Below are 23,406 nucleotides of genomic sequence, written 5' to 3'. Positions count from 1 at the left end.
ATTGATAGCTGTACTGGGGTGATCATTTAGAGTCTAATCCCCAATCATATCCCCATCAACCCATGTGATCAAGTAGTTGTTTTTCTTCTGTGTTTCTACTCCCTCAGTTCTTTCTCTGGATGTGGATAACGTTCTTTCTTGTAAGTTCCTCAGAAATGTCCTGAATCATTGCATTGCTGCTAGTAGAGAAGTCCATTATGTTCGATTATACCACAGTGTATCAGTCTCTGTGTATAAGGTTCTCCTGGTTCTGCTCTTTTCACTCTGCATCAATTCCTGGAGGTCATTCCAGTTCACATGGAATTCTGCCAGTTCATTTTTCCTTATAGCACAATAGTATTCCATCACCAGCAGATAGCACAATGTGTTTAGTCTTTCCCCAATCAAAGGGCATACCCTCATTTGTTTATCTGTATTTATGCAAGCATTTGACAAATGTTCTCATATCCTTTTAGGCAAGACAGAAAAATATGGACTAGATGATAATCCATACAGGGCAACTTGATATTAGTTAAACAACTAGAAACAAAGAATTGCGATTAATAAGGCAATGTCAGCTTGGGTTAATTACTTATGAGCATACTCCAGAGTTCTGTCTGTAGTCCTACTGTGATCAACATAGGATTAGAGGATCATAGATTTAGAACGCTTAGTTATAAGTGTGTGAAAGTTACAATTTATAATATATATAATTATAAGTCTGTGAAAGGTGAGGTGACTTGCCCAAGATCACATAGGAAGGAGATGGAAGATAATAAGCATTTAATAGGCACTGGGCTAAATGTGTTACAAATATTATTTCATCTAATCCTCACAACAACCCTGTGAGGCCAATTTTATGAGTTGACTCCCATTAATACTGTATAGTACCCAGTAGATAGTATGGGTAGGAATATGGGTTATAAGAAGTAGATGCTAAATTCAAATCTTCATCATCTAACTTTAATTCCAGCACTCTTTCCACTGCCTCTCACTTCTTTTGACTTTTATCAGGAATTGATTGAAAGCATAGGTGGCACGCTTATCAGGAACTTGGAAGAAAGCTGTGTGGTATAGTAGAAAGAGGGTTAACTATGGAATCAGTAAGACCTGAAAACAAGTGCTAACTGGCATATACTAACTACTTATGTAATGAAGGCATAGTCTGTCTGCCCCCAAGGCCACTCTCTAAGATCAGTCACTTTTCTGTATCTGAAGAGGGGGCTTTTATATTGGGAGTCTCCTATGATGCATAAGTCTGACCAAAAACAAGTGTCCTGGGAATGATAACTGATTGGACAGATGGCAGAATTTTGGACAAGATACAACTTTGGGTGGAATCTAATGAAAGATAATTTAGTAGAGACCAATGTCAATTCTACCTTTAAAATCAACTAGACAAGATAAACAGAGAAAAGGGAAATGTGCTTAGATAAGACAAGAGCTTCTATTAAAACTAACTTTGGGCAGCTAGGTAGAATAGTGGATAGAGTCAAGAGAAACTAGGTTCAAATTTGACCTCAAATATTTCCCAGCTTTGTGACCCTGGCCAAGTCACTTGACCTCAATTATCTAGCCCTTGCCACTTTTCTGTCTTAGAACTGCTACTAAATCAGAAGGCAAGGATTTAACAAAATAATCTATTTAGTGAAACCTGTTAACAATTTCTCAGTATAAGCCAGGCAACTAACATGGCAGACAAAAAAAAACTAATAAGACATTATTATGAAGTATTTATTGTCTAACATGAATGAGACTGGAGTCCTCCTCGGTTCTGCCTTGGCAAGATCTTGTATGGAGTTTTGTGCTCACTTTTGAGTGACATATTTTAGGAAGGACATAGGTTTTGCAATTTTTCAATTTAACTTTATTGATTTGTCTCATTATTAGTGTGGCAACAAGATTACTCTCCCCCTCTTTTTTCCATTGTATACATAAAGTATTTCAACTGCATTGTGAGTTAAATCCATTTTGTTGAAGAAAACTAAGGATAGACTCAAGTATCTTTATCTTACAGAAGGACATCTCATGTTGGCAGATCCCAGCTGATTTAGGGGAAAGGGAATATTGTTCAGGCACAACAACCAATAGGATACAGAGACTCCATTACTCAGTGAGCTTTCATCCTTTAGGTCCTTTCTCTAGTTTCTGCAATCCAATCTCCTTCAAAGCTTATAATTGGATGCACAAGGGGAACCTAGGTAACACAGTGGATAAAGTACCAGACTCCGAGTCAGGAGAAACTACTGTCAAATCTAGCCTCAGACACTTTCTAATTGAGAGATCCTGGGCAAGTCACTCAACCACAATTGCCTAGCCATTGCCTCTTTTTCATCTTAGAACCGATACCAAGACAGAAGGCAAGGGTTTTATTTTTTTAAATTATATGTGTGGCACGTTCAGAATTTTACCACCTAAATCAGAAAAAAAAATACTATTCTGGGCCCTGCTATGAAAACCATGCCACAAACTTTGTTGCCTCTTCCAAATAGAGACATGCTCATTTCTTAGCACATCTGTGTATTCCTCTTTTTTCACTGTGTTACATTACACTCACATGGACTCTCAGGGCTCTTTTCAGTCTTCTGTTCACATGCAGAGCCAATGAAGCTCTCATAGGAAAAAAAAATCCAATGACAGGAAATTTCATGACAACAAAGTTAGACTTTCCTTCAACACCACTTTTAAAGAATTAAATTATTAAGAGTCCCCCTGAAAGATTAAGGAAAATGGAATTCGAAATGAGCTATTCTTTAACCAATCTCTACATGGTTGTTGTTTTTTTCCTTCAAACTTTTTTTACGATATAATTTTGGAAATAGTTAGGTAGCTCAGTAAATTGAGAACCAGGCCTAGAGATGAGAAGTTATGAATTCAAATCTCTCAGAGACTTTTTAGCTGTGTAATCCCGGGCAAATCACTTAACCCCCGTTGTCCAGTCCTTACTGGTTTTCTGCCTTGGAATCAATAAACACTATTGAATTCTAAGACAGAACGTAAGGATTAAAAAAAAGATGTAATTTCAAACTGAATTAATCTGGTGTTTTGAGGCTTCCATTTTGTTTGTTTTGCCTTTTTTCCCCTCCTCTTCTGGTCAGATGTAGTTGCCCTTAGAAGTCATCTACCTCAAGTGTATAGGGAAATAATGGGAAAGCAGAGTAATTGTGTCATGAGAAAGTGCCAGATTGGTTAAAACTGCAGAGGCTTATGGTCCACAATTCAACATGTAAGACAGCCTGGTTGGAATTCATCACCTAAGTTACCATGGCATCTTCCAAAATCATAAAAAAAGGGCAATATAATTGAGCCTTTAAAAGGGGAATCTGTCCTCAATTCAAAAGTAATAAAAGGTCAATCTGTTTTCAGAGCTGCTTTCCTGCTTGTTGTACTGAAGAGCTAGCCATCCCCCTTTTCCCCTCCCTGACATTCCCCCTTCTCATATCCTCCTTCAACCTCTCATACACAGAGACACAAACCCCCCTTCCCAGATTCCTGCCCATAAATCACCACTTCCCTGCACTTATTTGAAGGTGTAAGCAAGAGGGGCCTGAAGACCCACTCACTGCACAAAAAATCATAGCATAAGCCTATTTCGCAGGCAAGACCACAGCTGCTGTTCACCTACCTTTGAATTGGCTCAATATATACGGCTGGTTGGGGTGGGTGTTATTGACTTGCTTCGTTTGTCTTTGCTAACAGGAGGCTTTTGAGGGAAAAATAGAAACATGATAGGAATGTGAGAATATTATGAAAAAGAGAAGTAGTATACTAAAATTGTCATTGCAAAATCTATGAGTCCCTATACCACAAATTCACATTTTTCTATTCATCATCACTATTGTCATTATTAATTATTATTATTGTATGGTTTTGGTGCCACACCAAAGACAAGACCTCCTTGTCTTTTAAAAATAAAAATTAACTCTCTAAGAATTCCACTTACCAAAGACTGGTTTCTTTGACTACTTTATTCTTTTGAGTTGACTTTTTCAGTATATTTTTATTCATAGTAGTTTCCCCCTAAATATATCTTTCATTTAAGGACTAAATGTTTCATCAGTTTATTCTGTTCAACAAAAGGAAAATATTCACCCAAATTACTGAAAATGGTATGATGCATTATCCAAAGCAATAAAATCTCCATTGACTCAACAAAAAAAGCTTATTATTATTTTTTTGCAGTGGAACTTAAATATACTAAAACATTGCTGACTATCCATAGTTATAAATCATGTTAGAACATGTATGAGACTCCCAGATCAATGAATTCATGCTAATTCCCATTTTCAATTCTGACTTATGATCATTATTATTTTTTAAAGACTATCATATGTATCCTAAGTGATGAATTCCAAAAATAAAAGGAGTAGAAGGGCTTCTAAAATATTTCAAGGATGTTTATTTTTTTGCCATTCTACATTGTATTTTATTTACTCTTCCTATAGAAAATAGGCCATTTCAATGAACTCTTTGCAATATTATCAATTATTAGATATCCAAGAGAATTATGTGACAGTGCTAGATGTGGAATTATGAAGATCTGAGTTCAAATCCTGCTTATGACACTAGTTGTGTGACCCTGGACAAGACAATAAACCCTGTTTGCCTTAGTTCTTCATCTATAAAATGAATAGGAAAACGAAATGAAGGAAATGGCAAACCACTCTACTACCTTTACCAAGAAAATTCCAAATAGGGTCATGAAGAATCTGACATTACTGTAATAACTGAACAACAACAACAAAATAGAACCTACTTTAAAGGGCTATTGTGAGAATCAACTAAGATAATATGTAAAGTGCTTTACAAACTTTTTATTCTAAAGTTGTGTGTGTTCATGTTTTAGCTATTGTTATCCAAATAACTGCTATGAATAAATAAAAAGGCATTATCTGAAGGACACTGACCTGAATATTCAATCTAAAACATTGTTTCTGAGATCCTTACCTTCATTGACCTACTTTTTGACTTCAGAGGCCATTTCTTTATTCCCACCTGTAAAATGAAGTTATTTTCCACCTTCAGAATCATACTTGGAGGGTGAAGAAAATGATGTCTGTAAAGTACTTTTAGGAGAGCAGAGTCAAGATGGCGGCTTAGAAGCAGCAAAAGTCAAATCCCCTGTGAAGACTCTTCCACACCAATCAAAAACAAAACTCTGATGGGGACAGAAAGCCAAATCCAACGGGACAGAGCCTGGGAATCCTTAGGCTTGATTCAACTGAAAAGGTACACAGCGAAGGTTGAATTCTTGGGTTTAAGGAAAACTAAGAAGGAAGGTTCCAGGACCCTTCCCTCACCTACTGTGCTGAGACTTGGGAGGTTGATGGGATCTCAGGGCAAGGTCTCCAACCTGGTGACAGTACTTTACTACCACAGCTACTCAAGGCTGAGGGCTCTGATCACAGGTGGCAGGGAGGAAAGGGCTAGAGAGGAGGGCAGCCTGGTCACAGCCTTCAACCAACATGCCTCCATCTTAGGTTTCTGCTTCTGGAAATTTTGGCCTCAGGGCATATCCAGCTCAGCAGATCAACTTAACTGGCTTAATTCAGTCCATCAATAGTGCAGATAAAAAGCATCCAGAGGGCAGAAAAGCTCAACCTTCAACACCCCTCCTCTACCTACTGAACTGAGACCTGTGGTAAGAATTCTGCTTCCTGAGATCCCAGGGCAAAGGCAGCAAACACAACAGAGAACCTTGGTACCACAACAGGAAGATCAGGGCTCTGACTGGGTAGCTGGCAGGGAGGTGGCTGGAAGAAGGGAAAGAGGAGAATGAGGGTAACTACCTTTAGCCTCCACACCCTCAGCTTCTGCTGGCAGCTAGGGAAGATACGGGCACAGGGCTCATTAACACAACAGGTCAGCTCCCTCAGCCTAATCTAGTTAATCAGCAAAGCAGAGAAAAAGCCCCTTTAGGACAGAAAATCTCAAACCCACAAATCCAGACAATAAAGAGAGGAGCAAGAATACAGCAAATGAGGAGGGAATAAGGAAGGGAAAAATATGAATAAACAACAGAAAAATAAAAAAGAAATTACAATTGACAGCTTCTATCTAGGTAATGAACAAAGAACAAATGGAACAGAGGTGGATGAAGGAACACAAAACAAAAACTCAGGAACTCCAGCAAATTGGACACAGGCTTAGGAATAACTCAAAACACAACTCAAAAAACAATTAAGAGATAGATATGTCAAAAATACATAAAAAAAACTAGGGGTAAAAAAAGAAGAGAACTAAGAGAAATGGGAAAAGAGATGAAATGGGGTAAAGATATATTTTATAAAGAAGCACACTGTGGGGAATCAGGAAGAAGACAATGGAAGAGTACAAGAGGTTGGTGGCAGGTAATATATACATCTTATATTAATTGAAATTGATTCAGAGAGGGAAGTAGAATCAGATCCATTGGGGAAGAGAATTGTAACTGCCCTTTAGAAAAGTTGAAGGGAAATAAATGGGCGGGGTCGGGAGGAAGAGGTTTGGGGGGTCAATTAAAAGGCACTATAGTAACAGGAATGAATAAGAGAGGAAGGAGTAGGAAGCAGAGAAACATTATAGAGGAGAAGGGAGGAGGGGAACTAAAAGCACAGGGGAGAGTAAGAGGGATAAGAGAAAAGGCAGAATCAAAGGAGGAAGTCAAAATGGATTACACAGAGAGTAATCATAAATTTGAATGTGAATAGGAAGAACTTACCAATAAAAAGGAAGCAGATAGCAGAATGGATTAAAAACCAGAATCCTACCATATGTTGTCTACAAGAAACACACTTGAGGCAGGTACACATACATAGGGTAAAAGTAAAAGGATGGAAAAGAATTTATTGGGCTACAAGTAAGACAAAGAAGGCAGGAATAGCAATTATGATCCCAGACAAAGCTAAAGTAAAAATATATTTGATTAAAAGAGAAAAGGAAGGTAATTATATCTTGGTGAAAGGCAATATAAATAATGAAGAAATATAAGTACTCAATATATATGTACCAAATGGTACAACATTCAGATTGCTAAAGGAGAAACTAAAGGAGCTTAAAAAGGATAAAGATAGTAAAACAATACAAGTGGGGGACCTGAACCTTGCCCTATCAGAAATAGATAAAATGAACCAAAAAATAAATAAGAAAGAAGTGAATGAAATGCTGGAAAAATTAGAGCTAATAGATATCTGGAGAAAAATAAATAGGGATAAAAAGGAAGATACCTTCTTTTCAGCAGCATGTGGCACATATACAAAGAATGACCATGTACTAGGGCATAAAAACATTGCAAAAAAATGTAGGTAAGCAGAAAAAATATATCCAATTTTTCAGATCATAATGCAATAAAAATCATAATAAGGGCTTGTGGAAACACAGATTTAAAATTAATTGGAAATTAAATAATCTAATCCTTTAAAACCGGTGGGTCAAAGAACAAATCAAAGAAACAATTACTCATTTACTTGAAGACAATGACTATGAGGAAACAACATGTCAACATCTATGGGATCCAACCAAAATAGTACTCAGGGGAAATTTTATATCCCTGAGGGCATATATCAACAAATCAGAGAGGAAAGACCTCAATGAATTGGACATGCAACTTAAAAAACTAAAAAAAGAAACCAAAAATCCCCTGATAAAACAAATCAGAAATCATAAAAATCAAAGGAAAAATTAATAAAATTGAAATAAAAGAACTATTGAACTAATAAATGAGACCAAGAGCTGGTTCATTGAAAAAAATAAAATAGATAAAGTGTTGGCTAATCTAATAAAAACAAGAAAGAATAAAGTCAAATTAACATTATCAAAGATGAAAATAGTGACCTCATCTCTAATGAAGAGGAACTTAAAGTAATTATTAAGAACTATTTTGCCCAATTATATGGGAGTAAATATGACAATACCAATATTTTACTAATTGACAAAATAAGCAAAGAAGGAGATTTACCAAATTCCTTTTATAACACAAATATGGTACTGATTCCAAGATTGACTTCAGCAAGTTATCACAAGGATTATTCACTATGATCAGGTGGGATTGATACCAGGAATACAAGGAAGATTTAATAATGCAAAAAACATTCATATAATTGACCATATCAACAACCAAACCAAAAGAAACCACATGATTATATCAATAGATGCAGAAAAAGTCTTTGACAAAATACAACATTCATTCATATTGAAAACCCTAAAAAGTATATGAATATATAGGCCTTTAATAAAAATAATAAATAATATATATTAAAAACCATCAGCAAGCCTTATCTGCAATGGGGATAAGTTAGAAGCCTTCCCAGTAAGATCAGAAGTGAAGCAAAGATGCCCATTATCAGCTCTATTATTTAGTATTGTATTAGAAATGCTAACAGTAGCAATTAGAAAAGAAAAAAATTGAAGGGTTTAAAGTAGGCAATGAAGAGTCTAAATATCACTCTTTACAGATGATGGGATGGTCTACTTAAAGAATTCTAGAGAATCAACTAAAAAACTAGTAGAAATAATCAACAACTTTAGCAAAGTTGCAGGATACAAAATAAACCCACATAAATCATCAACATTTCTATGTTTCCAACACAACCCAGCAGCAAAAGTTAAAAAGAGAAAATCCATTTAAAATCATATTAGACAATATAAAATATTTAGGAATCTATTTTCCCAAACACAGGAATTATATGAACACAACAAAAAATACTTTAGACACAATTAAAACCAGATCTAAATAATTGGAAAAAAATTAATTACTCATGGATAGGATGAGCTAATATAATAAAAATGACAATCCTATCCAAATTAATTTACTTATTTAGTGCCAAACTTATTAAACTTCCAAGAACATTTTTTATAGAATTGGAAAAAAATTATAACAAGTTCATTTGGAAGAAGAAATGGTCGAGAATATCAAGGAAAATAATGAAAAAAATGTGAAGGATGGGGGCATAGCAATATCAGACCTTTTTAAAAAACATTTATTAATATTTATTTTTTAGAAAAGTTAACATGGTTATGTAATCCATGCTCTTACTTTCCCCTTCACCACCCCCCAGCTCCCCCTGGCCCCATGGCTGATACGTATTTCCACTGGTTTTAAAACGTGTCATTGATCAAGACCTATTTCCAAATTGTTGATATTTGCATTGGTGTGGTAGTTTCAAGTCTACATTCCCAATCATGTCCGTCTCAACCCATGTGTTCAAGAAGTTGTTTTTCTTCTGTTTCCACTCCTGTAGTTCTTCCTCTGAATGTAGGTAGCGTTCTTTTCCATAAGTCCCTCAGAAGTGTCCTGGGTCATTGCGTTGCTATTAGTACAGAAGTCCATTACATTCTATTTTACCACAGTGTATTGGTCTCTGTGTACAATGTTCTTCTGGCTCTGCTCCTTTCACTCTGCATCAATTCCTGGAGGTCATTCCAGTTCACATGGAATTCCTTTGAAAACAATAGTATTCCATCACCAGCATATACCACAATTTGTTCGGCCATTCCTCAATTGAAGGACATACCCTTTTTTTTCCAGTTTTTTGCCACCACAAAAAGCACAGCTATAAATATCTTCATACAAGTCTGTTTATCTAGGATCTCTTTGGGGTACAAACCCAACAGTGGTATGGCTGTTTCAAAGGGCAGGAATACTTTTATAGCCCTTTGAGCATAGTTCCAAATTGCCATCCACAATGGTTGGATCAGTTCACAACTTCACCAGCAATGCATTAATGTCCCAGTTTTGCCACATCCCCTCCAGCATTCATTACTCTCCCCTTCTTTCATTTTAGCCAATCTGCTAGGTGTGAGGTGATACCTCAGAGTTGTTTTGATTTGCATTTCTCTAATTATTAGAGATTTAGAACACTTTCTCATGTGCTTATTGATAACTTTTGATTTCTTTATCTGAAAATTGCCTATTCATATCCTTTACCCATTTATCAATTGGGGAATGGCTTGATTTTTTATACAATTGGTTTAACTCCTTGTATATTTCAGTAATTAGACCCCTATCAGAGTTTTTTGGTATAAAATTTTTTTTCCCAATTTGTTTTTTCCCTTCTGATTTTAGCTACATTATTTTTGTTTGCACAAAAGCTTTTTAGTTTGATATAATCAAAATCATTTATTTTACATTTTGTAATTTTCTCTAACTCTGCTTGGTTTTAAAATCTTTCCTTTCCCAGAGATCTAACAAGTAAACTATTCTATGTTCACTTAACTTATTTATAGTTTCCCTTTTTATATTCAAGTCATTCACCCATTCTGAATTTATCTTGGTGTAGGGTGTGAGATGTTGATCTAAACCTAATCTCTCCCATATTGTTTTCCAAATTTCCCAGCAGATTTTGTCAAATAGTGGATTTTTGTCCCAAAAATTGGGCTCTTTGGGTTTATCATACACTGTCTTGCTGATGTCATTTACCCCAAGTCTATTCCACTGATCCTCCCCTCTGTCTCTTAGCCAGTACCATATTGTTTTGGTGACTGCTGCTTTAAAATATAGTTTAATATCTGGTACTGCTAGGCCCCCTTCCTTCACATTTTTTTCATTATTTCCCTTGATATTCTTGATCTTTTGTTATTCCAAATGAAATTTGTTATAGTTTTTTCTAATTCAGTAAAGAAGTTTTTTGGTAGTTTGATAGGTATGGCTCTAAATAGGTAAATTAATTTGGGTAGAATTGTCATTTTTATTATGTTAGCTCGTCCTACCCATGAGCAATCAATGGCTTTCCAATTGTTTAGATCCAGTTTTATTTGTTTGGAAAGTGTTTTATAGTTGTTTTCATATAATTACTGTGTTTGTTTTGGTAGATAGCCTATTGTCTAGGGTGATTTTAAATGGTGTTTCTCTTCCTACCTCTTGCTGTTCTAATGTGTTGGAAATATATAGAAATGCTGATGATTTATGTGCATTTATTTTGTATCCTGCAACTCTGCTAAAGTTGTTGATTATTTCTACAAGCTTCTTAGTTCATTCTCTGGGATTTTTTATGTAGACCATCATATCATCTGCAAAGAGTGATAGCTTAGTCTCCTCCTTGCCTATTTTGATAACTTCAATTTCTTTTTCTTCTCTAATTGCCACTGCTAGTGTTTCTAGTACTATGTTGAATAATAGAGGAGATAATGGGTATCCTTGTTTCACTCCTGATCTTATTGGGAAGGCTTCTAATTTATCCCCATTGCATATGATGCTTGTTGATGGTTTTAGGTATATACTGTTTATTTTTTTTAGGAAAGGACCTTCTATTCTTATACTTTTCAATGTTTTCAATAGGAATGGATGCTGTATTTTGTCAAAGGCTTTTTCAGCATCTATTGAGATCATAATGTGATTTTTGTTTGTTAGACTGTTGATATGGTCAATTATGTGAATGGTTTTCCTAATGTTGAACCATCCTTGCATTCCTGGTATAAATCCCACCTGATCATGGTGGATCATCCTCTTGATCATTTGCTTGAGCCTTTTTGCTGGCATTCTATTTAAAATTTTTCATCTGTGTTCATTATGGAGATTGTAGTTTCCTTTCTCTGTTTTTGATGTACCTGGCTTTGGAGTCAGTACCATATTTGTGCCATAAAAGGAATTTGGTAGGACTCCTTCTTTGCTTATTATATCAAATAATTTGTATAGTATTGGGATAAGTTGCTCTTTGAATGTCTGATAGAATTCACTTGTGAATCCATCAGGCCCTGGCAATTTTTTTCTAGGGAGTTCTTTGATGGCTTGTTCAATTTCTTTTTCTGATATGGGATTATTTAGGTATTTTATTTCTTCTGCTGTTAATCTAGGCAGTTTATATTTTTGTAAATATTCATCCATATCTCCTAGATTGCTATATTTATTGCCATATAATTAGGCAAAATAGTTTTTAATGATTGCCTTAATTTCCCCTTCATTAGAGGTGAGGTCTTCCTTTTCATCTTTGATACTGTCAATTTGGTTTTCTTCTTTCCTTTTTTAATTAGATTGACCAGTAATTTGTCTATTTTATCTGTTTTTTTCAAAATACCAGCTTCTACTCTTATTTATTAATACAGTAGTTCTTTTACAGTTAATTTTATTAATTTCTCCCTTGATTTTTAGTATTTCTAATTTAGTTTTCATCTGGGGATTTTTAATTTGCTCGCTTTCTAATTTTTTAAGTTGCATGCCCAATTCATTAATCTCTGCCCTCCCTAATTTGTTAATATATGCACTCAAGGATATAAATCTCCCGCTGAGTACTGCCTTGGTTGCATCCCACAGAGTTTGGTAGGATGTCTCATCATTGTCATTCTCTTCAATGAAATTGTTGATTGTTTCTATGATTTCTTGTTTGACTAACTGGTTTTGGAGAATCATATTATTTAATTTCCAATTAGTTTTGATTTGCCTGTCCAGGTGCCCTTACTAATTATTATTTTTATTGCATTATGATCTGAGAAGGTTACATTTATTATTTCTGCTCTTTTGCATTTGTTTGCAATGTTTCTATACCCTAATACATGATCAATCTTTGTGAATGTACCATGTGCAGCTTAAAAGAATGTGTATTCCTTTTTGTTCCTATTAATTTTTCTCCACATACCTATTAAATCTAATTTTTCTAGGACTTCATTCATCTCTCTTACCTCTTTCTTATTTATTTTTTGCTTTGATTTATCTAGATCTGAAAGAGGAATATTTAGATCTCCCACTATTATGGTTTTACTATCTATTTCCTTCTTGAGATCTGCCAGTTTCTCCTTAATGAATCTGGTTGCGATGCCGTTTGGTGCATACATATTGAGTAATGTTATTTCCTCGTTGTCTATACTACTTTTAATCAGGATGTAATGACCTTCCCTGTCTTTTTTAATCATATCTATTTTTACTTTGGCTTTGTCAGAAATCATAATTGCCACTCCTGCCTTCTTTTTCTCATTTTATGCCCAAAGGATTTTGCTCAATCCCTTTACTTTAAACCTGTGTATGTCCACCCACCTCATATGTGTTTCTTGTAGACAACATATGATAGGATTTTGGTTTCTCATCCACTCTATTTGTTTCCTTTTTATGGGCGAGTTCATCCCATTCACATTCAGAGTTATAATTATCAGTTTTGTTTTAGCCTACATTTTGGTATCATCTCCTAGTTCTACACCTTCTTCTTAGTCTATTTCCTTTTAAACCAGTGGTTTCTTTATGCCAGTAACCCTTGTCCCCTCCCTTGATTTACTTCCCTTTCTACCCCCTCCCTTATTATTCCTCTCTTTTTACTTTTAAGGCCTAATGAATTCCCTTCCCTTCTTCTCCCCTCCCTTTTTTGACCTCCCCACTCCTCTGTTCCTCTTGGTTTATCCCTTCTGACTTTCTCTGTAGGGTTAGATAGAGTTTTATATCCCCATGGATATAGCTACTCTTCCCTCTCAGGGTTAATTACACTGAGAGTAAGGTTTAAATATTACCTCTTAATGCTCTCTTCCTCTCCTTCTTATAATAGTATTCATCCCTTCCCCTTCCCATGCCCTGTTTGTGTGTAATAGAATATCCTATTTTTCTTATTCATTCAAGTTTCTCTTGGTGTCCTCTACTATTCACCCCCCTCTTTCCCACCCCCATGTCATCTTAGACTATTTAGTATTCCAACCTCTCCCTATGAATAATTCTTCTAATTACTCTAATAGTGAATACTATAATAGTGAATAGAGTTCCTTACAGAGAATTATACGTAACATTTCTCCACATAGGAATACAAATAATTAGATCATATTGAAGGCCTTAAAGAGATGAATTTAAAAAAATACTAGTTGCTTGTGTCTGAACCCGTACTTGTGTCTGAGCTCAGGGTCTGTATTCAAAGTCCGCACATTCTTTAGCCTCTTGGGGTCTTAAGTCTTGCTGCTCTCAGGAGCAGGCCCTGGTGACCCCAGGTAGCTGCCAAGGTCTCAATGGGTGCCCCAAACTTGCTCTAACTCTTTTGTGCTGGCTTTGGCTGCAGGTGATGTGGTGAGGGAGGGGGTTGCTCAGCTCGCATTTTAGTGAGAACTGTTTCACCCCTTTATAGCATGGAAATGCCCCGATTCCATGTAGCTCCAATGCTGTGCCCTGTTGTGGGGTCCCTTCGTTCCTCTGGATTTGTTTTTATGTCTTCTTGAGGAGTCCTATATGTTTTGGTTAGGAGAGTTTAAACAACTGCTTTTTACTCTGCCGCCATCTTAACCAGGAAGAGCAATATCAGTTCTTAAACTATACTATAAAGCAGTGATCATCAAAACAATGGTACTGGCTAAGAGACAGAAGGGAGGATCAATAGAATGGACTTGGGGTAAATGACCTCGTCAAGATAGCGTTTGATAAACCCAAAGATAAACCCTAGCTTTTGGGACAAGAACTCAATTTTTGACAAAAACTGCTTTGAAAATCAGAAAGCAGTATGGGAGCGATTAGGTTTAGATCAATATCTTACACTCTATACCAAAATAAATTCAGAATGTGTAAATGACTTAAATATAAAGAATGAAATTATAAATAAATTAGGAGAACATAGAATGGTATATCTGTCAGATCTATGGGAAAGGAAAGAATTTGGGAGCAAACAAGAGATAAGGAATGTTACAAAATGTAAAATGATTAATTTTGATTACATTAAATTAAAAATGTTTTGTAAAACAAAATCAATGCAACCAAAATTAGAAGAGAAACAACAAATTGGAGGAAAAATCTTTATAACAAAAACTTCTGACAAAGGTATAGTTTCTTGAATTTCTCAGGAGCTTACTCAGCTGCACATAAAATCAAGCCATTCCTCAATTGAAAAATGATCAAGGGACTTGAATAGACATTTTTCAGAAAAAGAAATCATCACTATCAGTAATCACATAAAAAACTGTTCTAAAATCCTCTTGAATAGGGAAGTGCAAATCAAAACAACTCTGATGTACCATCTGACACCTAGGTGATTGGGTAATATGATAGTAAGAGAAAATAATAAATAATGAAGGGGTTGTGGCAAAATTGGTACATTAATGCATTCCTGGTGGAGATGTGAATTGATTTTGGAAGGCCATTTGGAACTATTCCCAAGGCCTTTAAAAGACTGCCTGCCCTTTGGTCCAGCCATACCATTGCTAGGTTTGTACCCAAAAGAGACAATAGGGAAAAAGACTTGTACAAAAATATTCATAGCCTTGCTCTTTGTAGTGGCAAAAAACTTGAAAATTAGGGGATATCCATTGATTGTGGAATGGATGAATAAGTTGTGATATCTGATGGTGATAGAATACTATTTTGCTGAAAGGAATAATGAATTGGAGGAATTCCATGTGAACTGGAAAGACCTCCAGGAATTGATGTAGAGCAAAAGGAGCAGAATTAGGAGAACGTTGTACACAGAGGCTGATACAATGTGGGAGAATAGACCATAATGGGCTTCTATACTAGCAGCAATGCCATGATCTATGACAATTCCAAGGGACTTACTTGAAAGAATGCTATACACATCCAGAGAAAGAACTGTGGGAATAGAAATGCAGAAGAAAAAGTTATGATCAATCACATGGTTCAATGGGGATATGATTGGGGCTGTTGACTGTAAATAATCACTGTACTGGAAATATTAATACTATGGAAATAGGTTTTGAACAATGATGCATGTAATACCCAGTGGAATTGCTTGTCAGCTCTGGGAGGGAGAGGGAGGATGGGAAGGAAGTAAAAATCTTCCAAATTAATTAATTACATAGAAATTATAAATAAATTACTTTTAGCTCAATGGAAAGTATTCTATCTTTCATCTAAAATTTTTCTTGCTATCTTTCCCCCAATCCTTCCACATAAGAAATTAATTTAGTCCTAAAGAGAAAAATCTCCATTTTTTCAGAAAGCATTTTGCATTGCTCAGTGGTAGCAGAGTAATTTATGTGTCCTTAGCTAGACAAGAAAATGTAGTTACCACTGTGTTAATGAATAATCACATTTTTCTTACCATCTTTAATGCATTTTTAAAAATGTAATTTATATATTATGTAAACAAGCCGCAGGTAACAATTATTTAAGTAAATATATTGTTTCCTCCAATGCCTGCTATCATCAGAAGCTAAACAGGGTAGGGTATAGAGGGCTGAATTTCGGATCAAGAAAACTTGAGTTCAAATCTTCCTTCATATACTTAATTAGCTATATTACCCTGTAGAAGTCACTTAACTTGTTTCTACCCTGTTTCCTAATCTGTAGAAACTTGGATAAAAGAACTGACATCAGAGGACTGTTGTAAGGATCAAAGGAGATACTACATGTAAAATACTTTACAAACCTGAAGTGCAATAAAAATATTAACTATTGTTATCTTTTAGTTGGAATAAACAAAAGGCAGATCTGGGTAAATGGGAAGTTTTCCTTAGAATTACTATACTCTTCAAAAGTAGATGTTTCTTCACGACTCAACAATGTACTCCCTCAAAGGAATAAGGGACTTCTTATACTTCTTATTTTCATCCTTCTACTCTTGTAAAAACATATTGTATAGGAAAAAATGGATTTGATGTATCTATTTACACTTTGATATACAGTTAGGTAGATTAGTGTAAATAATGGATTCACTGAAGTGATTGTACCTGTAAATATGTACTACCAATTTCCTTTGGGTTCAAAGTAATTACCATATTTTACAGAATTCCAATAGTGTGAACTCAAATGTAACTTACTAAAGGAGTTTGTTATTCACACTAATTGGAATCCAGATATAAAAAATAAGGTTTAAAATATGTGTATGTATTTAAACATATACACATATTTAAGTGTTTAGAAATATATCCCTTTCCATACTTTAAAATGTCATTAAATGTTAGCTATGATTATTATTATTATCACCATAAATAGGTTATAGCCTCTATAATCTATTTTGATAGTTATATGACCAGAATATTTGATGAGTATCCTATTGATTTCATGAGGAAAAAAAAAGAAAGAACTCCAGACCATTGGATAGACTCTCTGATGTGAACATTTGGTAATTAATACATGAAAAATAGTGCTACTGGATGGGAAGATATGAATGGGTTGAGATTTGCATAGCTGCAAAGAACACTTGTATTGATAAAATCCATTGAAATATTTTTCAGTATTTGAATTCAGATTCAGATGAGACTTGTTTATTCATTCACAAAATTAAAAAAAAACACACACTCCTGCTTAATACCATGTTGACTTTCTCCTGATAAATCAGTCACCTGTTTAAAAAAGACACAGCTGAGGGGGCAGCTGGGTAGCTCAGTGCATTGAGAGTCAGGCCTAGAGACAGGAGGTCCTAGGTTCAAACCCGGCCTCAGCCACTTCCCAGCTGTGTGACCCTGGGCAAGTCACTTGACCCCCATTGCCCACCCTTACCAATCTTCTACCTATGAGACAATACACCGAAGTACAAGGGTTTAAAAAAAAAAGACACAGCTGATCAAGGGAAAAGGAGTAGAAATTAAGTTTAGTACATTTCTAAAATACTTCTAAAATATTTATATTAAAATATAAAAAGCTGCTCTTTTTTGATGACATAGAACTGGAAACTTAGGGAATGTCCATTAATTCGGGAGTAGCTGAACAATTTATGACTTATGAATTATAATGGAATACTATTGTGCAATAAGAAAGGGAAAATAAAATGATAACATCAATAGCAAAAAACCCGAAAAGACTTAGATGAAGTGAGAAGAACCAGAAGTACTTTTTGATCCAGGACAACTCCCAGGGACTCATGACAAGAAAGGATATCCACCACCAAAGAAGGAACAGATAAAATCTGAATTCAGATTGAAATATACCATTCTTTCCTTTATTTGCTCTATGAATTTTTCTTTGGTGTAAGCAATATGTGTCTTGTTTCACAGCATGACAAACAGGGAAATATATATTATATAATTATATATGTCATATTATATCATATTATCTGCCTTCTTGGGGAGGGGAGATGGGAAGAAAGTAAAATAAAAGACTGAGGCATAGAATTATTTAGACATAGATAATATGAGAGTTTATTTCTCTTGGATGAACATATTGCACATTTGTAAAAATCATGTGTATTACATTATTGTTGTGTTACATATTATATTATGTTAAATATAAAAATAAAAATAAATGACCAGTAGCAATAATGGTTAAAAAAAAAAAAGACATGGGTCAGTAACACCTATTGTCAGTTTTCCTCATCCAGATGAGCATTATAGAATGCAATATGGAAATCTGAGAATTCACTTACCATCTGCTCCTAGACATTGACCTGTTAGGAAGAAGTTATGAAAATGTCTTGTCCCTAAGCCAGCACTCTTTTAGACACTTCACTTGAGTACTTAACTGAAAGCTGAGCAAACCAGAATGTCTGGGAATTGATTTTGTTTTGATTTTTCTGAGATATTTAGAAAACTCAAAGCAAGACTCAGTAGTTGGGAACCTGAGTGAATTGAGAAAATTGAATAAATATACACACAAAGAATAAAACCCTCTGTGAACAAAACCAGCTGAATTTTGTAAGACTATAATTTATAACTTGCCTAGCTACAAATGGGGTAGTGGATCCTAAATTATCCCTTTCTTTTGAAATCTCAGCATACAGAATTATCTCTTACTAAAAGAAGCTGGGGACTTAAGCTATTACTTCCCATATGTATGAATACAGTAAAAAAAAAGATTAAACATGACAAACTGTCCCTTCCCCACTGATTGCATAGGTTACCTGCCCTTTGGTTAATGATTGTAGTTGCTCTTGGATACTCATGATTCTTCTAGTTTGCCTCATGATCAGCCTGATGGAATTCTGGAAGCTCAACTATCCTATGACTGATTGTTGTATACAGTTCAGGATGGTTACTGTTGTCACTTTCCAGTTAATGATAGTTATGCCACATGTTTTCCCATCCTGATTTGAGATGTCCTTGACAGAATTTGTTTCCTGACTCTTGTTCTAACTATGTTGCTTCAGAGAATGAATTATCTCCTATTATATTCATTGAATTTGGGATGCTTGTTTTCATTGTGCCTCCTCACACTATGGATTCATTTGAACACAATCTGTCTCCAACTTCCATTGGGTTGAATTGCAATAGTCCATTTTACAGGTTGGTCATTTGGAGTTTAGAACAATTGTTTTGTTTACATAGGAATAATGGAAGCTATGTTCCTAGGCTAGATTACATAACATATTTGAAATGTACATAATCAAAGAAGTGGGAAATTATGTTCCTGTACAGTACTCATTCAGCTATATACCAGCATAAAATTAGCTTTAAGAATGGGCTGAACCCATGATTTTGTTGATGAAAGGAACTCCTACATGAGGAAAATTCTTATAGTTTGAAATATTGGTTCCTCAGCAGCTTAAAAACTTAACCACCATAGAAGGAACTGACAGAATCTGAATGCACATTAAAGCTTACCTTTCTTCACTATATTTCCTCTAAAAGTTTATCTCTAACATAGGAGATATGTGTCTTATTTCACAATATGACAAACATGGAAATATGCACTGAATAATAACAAATGTAAAACATATCACATTACCTGAAAACTTGGAGGGAGGAGAGGAATGGAAGGGAGGAAGAGAACATGGATCAGAAAATATTAGAAAGAGATTATTAAAGATTGTATCAGTATATAATCTGGAAAACTTTGTCTAAAAAAGTTCCTTATTGCATCGAACAGTTAAATAATTTGACCCTGGTGACATGGTCAGTTATGTGTCAGAGGTGAGACACTTTGCTTTAAATGATTATTTTAGAAGTTCAACAAATATTGACCTTGGAAGATATTTCTGTGGGAAGATATGTTTCTTCGTGAAAAGAGTGATGGGATTTTTTGCTCCTTTAACTCCCCTCTAATGCAGTGGCATTAATTCATGGCAAGAAGAAACAAGGAACACAATTGCCCAAGTTTTCTCTTCAGTGGCTGCAACTATCCTAGCTGTGAAAGAAAGAAAACATGGTGCTCATGAAAGAAAAATACAGTAGGGATACATGTCTTGGCATGTTGACTAGCCATTTGTATATAGAACATGCTTATAAGTTAGGTCTTCATAATTTAGAGGATGCTTGAAGCATCATTAAATTCTTAATCCATGGTAATAGCATGGATGAAAGCAGGAGGTAGTAAGTGAGACTGGTTTCTTTCCCTCACCTTAGCACCAACCAGTATAGAGCTGATCTTTCAATGAGTTATCGGAATCAGAAGACAACTTTTTATAACACAATGGGGTAGGTCCTTGATTCAAAATTGTGGGTCTAGTGAGTCATGTAGAATTGAAGAGTTAACTTTCCATTCATTAATCGGTGCAAGTATCTCTTTCATGTATGATTGATTTCTCAGATGGAAAAATAGTAATGTTGAGGAGCAACTCACCCTCTAGTGAAGGATATGGAGCTAAGGTACATCTTTGAGTTGTAGTAGGAAGGCATAGGACCAGAATTTTAGACAGATTTGTATTATTCTGTTTTGTAATTGTAATTTTGTACCCTTGAACTACATTTCCCAGCATTCCTCTTTCATCTCCACATTGAGTCATTACCTTTGTTTAAAAGTTTCTGCAACTCCACCCTCTCTTTCTCTTCTCCCTATTTCTAGGTCTGGGAAACTGCTCTTTACTCAGGCTATTTTATTCATTTACTTCAAGTGATTATCAGTAAATCTTATAAAACATAATACTTGGAGTTATTTATTAATTTTTTTTATCTTACACTGTATCCTTAATCTTGCTTCTCATTTCACTTACCAAGGAATTCTAATGGAAATGAATGTTAAGGAGACAATTAGGTGGCTAAGTGAATTGAAGACCTAGAAATGGGAGATCCTATGTTCAAATTTGGCCTCAGAAACTTCCTAGCTATGTGACTCAGGGCAAGTTACTTATCCTCCTTTGCCTACCCTTTACCACTCTTCTGCCTAGTAACAAATACACAGTATTGATTCTAGGATGGAAAGCAAGGGTTTTAAAAAATGAATGTTAAACATTGTTTAAACATGTAATTGAATAAAAATAAAATCTTAAAATAAAAATGTCTTGCCTCAGATACTTGCTAGCTGTGTGACTCTGGACATGTCACTTAAACAATGACTGCCTCTGTTTCCTTAACTATAAAATAAGGATAATAAAAACTCCTATCTCAAAGGTTTGTTGTGAAGATCAAATTGGACAACATGTCTAAATCACTTAGCACAATGTCTGGCATATAGTTAGCTTTTAATAAATGTTTGCTTGCCCATTTTCATATATTTATGCACATAGAATTGGTGCCAATGGCCTGAAAAATCACAGCAAGAGTGAATGGATTTATTGGGCAAATTCACTGCATTTTAATAAAATAATTCTTGATCAAGTAATTTAAAAACCTATTTTAAATACATAGGAGTTATTTTTGATGGTATATATGTTTGTTACTGAACTTATAGTTTTATTAATTATCTGTAACGAAAATAGTTAAACATACTAGATTTGTATGTTCATAACTAATTTGATGGTTTCCTCAAATACCTAATAGATCTCTCTTTTTCTTTCTCTCTCTTCCTCTCATTTCTTCCTCCTCTTTCTCAAACAAAACTATGTAATTATTTTGGGACAATTGTTCACATCCAATGCCTGGAATAATATTGGCCATTCTATAAATTGGGGTGCAACCAGACTAGGTAATTGTGGGAGAGATAGCAGTGAATATTTTCACTCAAAGTTCCTGCTTTTTCTAGCAGGCTTGTTACAAACTAGTTATAAATGAGACCATAAAATTGTCAGTTGATATTTGTGATCTTATGTCATCCAGAGAATGATAGTACCATTTGAAGATGTTTAATATATGTCTCCTGGTGATGATGATTTGAATGGAAGAGAGGTACAACAAAAATAGAGTGAGTTAGAAAATAATAAGGTCATGTTGGATAGCAAGATTTCTAAGCCACTATTGCTAAAATGGGTTCATTTGTGCCCTAGAGACTTTGATATTTTTCCCTCCTATCTTCTTTGGTAGATTATTCCCTCAATCATCCCCTCTCCCTAAACTTAATTTCCTCCCTATTTGCAAATTCCTTCCACACTGTCTTAAAAGTGCTCATTTCACTTTAACATCTTCCATAACCCCTACTTTGTGACTTTGGGGACAAATTATTCTCATCTGCCTGTTCTTCCAGAGGAAGTCTTCACATGCTTTGAGTAGACATCCTTCTAGATCAACAATCCTGCCAGTTACCTTCAACTTGCTTTAGCCTATCTCCTGAGATAATTTTGCCATGATGTAGCCCCTATACATGATACATTTTCTTGGAGTCAGAGGGGAGAGGTTGGTGAGGGTTGGACACCAACTGTGGATGAGCAAGCCTGAAAAGGTTTCAGCCAACTCTCACAGCAAATTTCCTAGTCCTCCCTGAATGCCAAATTTATGCTCCATGTAAATGAATGATTGAAAAAATGTTCATCAAATTTTTCCTATAAGGAATTAAATTTAGAGGTTTGACTAAATATGTGAGAATTATAAATTAATATTTTGGTCACCAATTTAAAAATATTATAGCTCAAGCCAAAATGAATTTTAGTAGCTTTATTTATAAAAAGGTGGAAAGAATGAAAGTAGAGAAATGTAAGAAGAGGGTAGAGAAGATGTCTAGCCTATCACACCGAATATTGCTCTAGTGCTCAACTCAGCCTGGCAGGGCTTGTTAACCCTTAACTAGAGGACCTGATGTTCCACCCACACGGCCTCCTCCATGAGGGGAAGGCCTCTCCAGAACTAATCTCTCCAGAAGCCAGGATGGGAAGGTCAGCTACTGACTTACCCAAAAAACAGTCCAAGAGCCAAGGTTCCAAGTCCAAAGTTACCTTCAAGAGGCAGGTCACCAGTCAAAGCTCTAAGCCAAAGATTCAAGCTGAAAATTCAAGCCCGAAGACTCTAGCTGAAGAAATTCAGGACATTTTATAGTCCTTTCCTGTCCCTTCCCCTCTTCACAGGGGCCAATCACAGCTTCCAAATTTCCAAGCACTGCCTGTGGGATCTACCTCTCATCCTTAAAAGGTGTCAACTCTTATCAAAGGATTCACAAGTTTCTGATTAATTGGGTTAAAAAGGTGGAGCTCTCCAAGTAAATGACATGAATTCTCTTACTTGATAATAAAGTGTTAAGTAGAGGTTAAGTAGGAGTTAAGTAGGGATTTCTTAGATTGATTAACTCAAAATAGAAAAAGAGAATAAAGAATTCCCTTTCACATTCCCATGTGCCAGGCATCATGCTGTACTCTTGAGATACAAATAGAAAAATGGAGCTGCTTCCCAATTCATCACTGAATCATAACTGTTCTCCCTAAAGTTACCAATGATCTCCTGACTATTAAATCTGATGATCTCTTCCCAGGCTACATTCTTCTTAACCTCTTCACTGCATTTGACATTGTGTACTACTCTTTCAAACACATCATGTCCAAAGGAGGATGCTTTTAGGCAACTGGGCAGCATAGTACATGGAGTATC

Source organism: Gracilinanus agilis, chromosome 4, assembly GCF_016433145.1.
Source record: "Gracilinanus agilis isolate LMUSP501 chromosome 4, AgileGrace, whole genome shotgun sequence".
In the NCBI taxonomy this organism is placed as follows: Eukaryota; Metazoa; Chordata; class Mammalia; order Didelphimorphia; family Didelphidae; genus Gracilinanus; species Gracilinanus agilis.
The sequence above is the reverse complement of the archived record's forward strand: the minus strand, read 5'-3'. Positions refer to the sequence as shown.